Source organism: Anomaloglossus baeobatrachus, chromosome 4 (assembly GCF_048569485.1).
Source record: "Anomaloglossus baeobatrachus isolate aAnoBae1 chromosome 4, aAnoBae1.hap1, whole genome shotgun sequence".
NCBI lineage: Eukaryota > Metazoa > Chordata > Amphibia > Anura > Aromobatidae > Anomaloglossus > Anomaloglossus baeobatrachus.
In genome coordinates this window covers 558,392,486-558,396,320 of record NC_134356.1, presented here as the reverse complement: position 1 = coordinate 558,396,320, position 3,835 = coordinate 558,392,486, and positions in this window count along the sequence as shown.

Below are 3,835 nucleotides of genomic sequence, written 5' to 3'. Positions count from 1 at the left end.
CAGTTTCGTTTAAATGACATAGGGGGATATTATTTACATAGGATTTGTCGTGACGCCACCTGTGGTATGCGGCCAGATAGGTGCCGTCGCTGCTATTCAGTTCCCTTGGAGTCAGTGGTGATGCAGCTGAGTTGGTATAGCTCTCCACAGGTAGAACTGGGCCCCAGGGCTGTTGATGACTTTGAGATATAATGGCGGGGTGCAGGGCTGGAGGTGCAGGTAATCACTAGACAACACAGGAATGCAGTGACAAGTTCTTTACTCACAGTTAATAGCTCCAGGTTACCACGACTAGTCAGATGCTGCCCTCGGACTGCTGTGATGGGCCCCAGCCAATACCCGGATAGTTCGGAGGCACAACCCGATACACCCTTCTGTGTTTCTTCCCTGGTCGTCTTCCTGCGCTGGACTCTCCCACCTGCCCCGTGCCTCACACGCAGTACCCTGAGCCGGTGTCCGTGGATCCCCTTTATGGGTTGCTTTTCTGCTTTGTCCCTTGGTCCTATGTGGTCACCTTTTTAGCGGGTTATGTACGATGATGCCTTCGGTACATGAAGTAGCCTCAGCCTTCGGTTTATTAGCTGAGCCTTGTAGTTCTCCAATAGTCTGGGGACCGGCTCCCCATTGCGGCCAAGTCCCCCCACACTGGTTTGCCGGCTATGGATGCGAGCCCACGGGTGTATAGCGCACCTCCCATGGCTCTAGGATTCCGACTACTTCTACTCCTTCCTTTCCTTCTCTCTCCTGGCCCTCGGATGGGATGAGCTGCTCCAGCTCCAGTCCCCAGGACCTCATTCCTCCGCGTCCACTTCCTAACTGACTGACATTCTACAGTCCGCTCCCACTCACTAAACCCCACCTCCAGACTGGCTTCGGGTCCGTGGTCTCCCTAAAGGTGCAACCTGCCCTAACCACGGCCTAGTGGAGTGTCGCTAAATTAAGAGTGTTTCTGTATGTGTGCAACGATCTGTGGCCTCCTCCTTACCCAGGAATGGGATGCCACACCTCTGGCTGAGGTGCAGTACCTCTGTGGGGACAGGAGCGCCACACACCCCCACAGCAAATCTACATATTACGTATGTCACTACAAATCCACGTAATTTACGTAGGCAAATTGCTCGTACAAGCATCAAGTGCGAGTCGCTTGCAGTGTTTGAATGGCTCGCACTGGAGGTAACAACAGCGTGATTGGATGTAGTGTGCACCAAAGAAAAAAAATAGAAAAACCCTGCCCACCTACTCCTGGAAGTGTTCCGTTTTAGGCTGTGTGCTCACATTGTGTTTTTATGTGCAGACATAAAAACGCATGTTTTGGCAGGAAAAAAAACATACATTTTTTATTGCATTTTTGCGTTTTTTTCACATGCTTTTTACCATGCTTCTTTTGGTGCGTTTTTAAGTCATGGCGACCATGAGGGTTCAGGCGCATTACCCCCACGTTCGCCGCCAGGTCACCGGCTGATCTTATACTGGGAACCCACTTCTTGCAGTGCCCGTGCCGCTCCCGGCAGTTTAACCCCCTAAGTAAATGCTGCGATCAGTGTGATCGCAGCCTTCAGGAGGGAGGGAGAGTAATCGCTTATCTCTCCATGGTGATTGGGTCCCTGTAATGTGATCACAGGGACCCAATCGCTGCCATGGTAAATCTGAGTCGTCACCATAATGACTCGGGTTACTGAGGTATGGATCGCCTCACAGACCTGGGCACCTACATCACCGGAGTTCCCTGCAGCAAGATCCCACGGTAAAGACCGCGAGGCCTAGGTGCTGGGAACCACAGTGATCCACCAGTATGAAGTCGATTCACCTTTTGACAACACTGGACTTCCCTGCAGGAAAGTACCGCAGTAAAGACCGCGAGGACTAGCTGCAGGGAACCCCGGTGATGTCACAAGATGAACCAAGACAATATACTATTACGTTGTGACTCTGCATGGCTGCACCCGGAGGAGCAGGAACTCAGAAAAAAAGAACTGAGAATGCCAGTCTTATGTTTTGGGTTTGAGTTGTATGATGCAAAAATGATCCAAAAGATCAAGGCCATTAAAAAATTAGTAGAATTAGAAAAATCAGTCTTCATGCACTGGTTATCACATACTGTATATGTTGCACTAGTAAAGGCATCACTTTATAAATGATACATAATATATCTAGTGTATGATATATGGCTCTAAAATTATCTTTAGTTCTTTAAATTGAAGAGAAACTCTTGATTTCACTTGGGTTGCACTCTGTAATTTAACAACTCCTTTTCTTTTCTACAAGCCTTTCTACTAAACCCCTTTATGTGTTTGCCACCAGTCAAGATTGCGGAGTAGGTAAATTAATCCAGGCACTAATTATCTACGATGATACATCTGTCCTTCTGTGTGAGCTAAACCAATTCAGTGATTGGAACGAAAGGAGTCTTTGATGTTGGGCTTGATCTTGTAAGCTGCAAGTTTCAGCAAAAGTCTGTCTGCCTGAACCAGGTTCATTCAGAGGGCAAAATATCTTAAGCACTCTGCTTTTGACCCTAACTAGCAAATTCTTAATGTACGAATTAAACTGGACAGCCCTTTGCCAAAAGCCTTTTCCGTGTTATATTTCTGCAGCTATTTTTATCTGCATCAAACTGCTTAAATCCCACAGACATCACTGACAAATTGTGTTTATTGTAGCTAAAAGTCACACAGGGTTCAAAAATCGTTTTGCGTCTCATTACTCTGACAACACATTACAGAAAATACCAATTATTGTTAGGATTAGAAGGAGGCGGCTTTACTTAAGATCTACACATTAACCCATTATTTGTGTTGAAGCCTTCTATATTTTTACTGTCACTCACTGTAGTATTAGCATTTTCATTTCATGTATATTGACTGCGGTAGCTCAGAAATGGAGATGAGGGCGAGCCACCAATTGGCAGAAATTCTTTGCGCACAGTGGAAAAACTATTCTAATGCATTCTCCTTTATCACAGAAAACAAATATGTCTGCGTAGTCACATATTAACTTCTGCTGGCCTGGCTGTTTTTAGAAAGGCCGCCCACACCGGGGCTCATCTCACTGAACACCCGTACTCCTTCCCTGAGTACAACACAAGATGGGGTTACCACACTCCGGTTATATCCCAATATACAACAGTAGATTACCAACAAGATGGTAACGAGATGATTCAAGTGACAGAGTCTCACCCTTTCTCTGACTTGCCAGGTATTAGAACCTCTGCCAATTCAAGGCATCCAGGGCCACTACCCCAGTAAGAAGCACCCCAATTTTGGAAGGAAACAATTGAGAGGAGATAGTGGCAAGCTTAGAAATCCGAAAGCACAGTGAGGTATGTAGCCAGGTGACTGGATAATTTCAGCCTGGGTTCTCCAAACAAATTCATGGAGCAGTTCTGTAATCCACCAGGTGGAACCATGGTCCCTAAGCTGAAGTCCTGTGGAATCACCAGTAATAGAAGCAGGTCCCTTTTTATACAGTCATATGAAAAAGTTTGGGCACCCCTATTAATGTTAACCTTTTTTCTTTATAACAATTTGGGTTTTTGCAACAGCTATTTCGGTTTCATATATCTAATAACTGATGAACTCAGTAATATTTCTGGATTGAAATGAGGTTTATTGTACTAACAAAAAAGTGCAATCCGCATTTAAACAAAATTTGACCGGTGCAAAAGTATGGGCACCCTTATCAATTTCTTGATTTGAACACTCCTAACTACTTTTTACTGACTTACTAAAGCATTAAATTGGTTTTGTAACCTCATTGAGCTTTGAACTTCATAGGCAGGTGTATCCAATCATGAGAAAAGGTATTTAAGGTAACCACTTGCAAGTTGTTCTCCTAT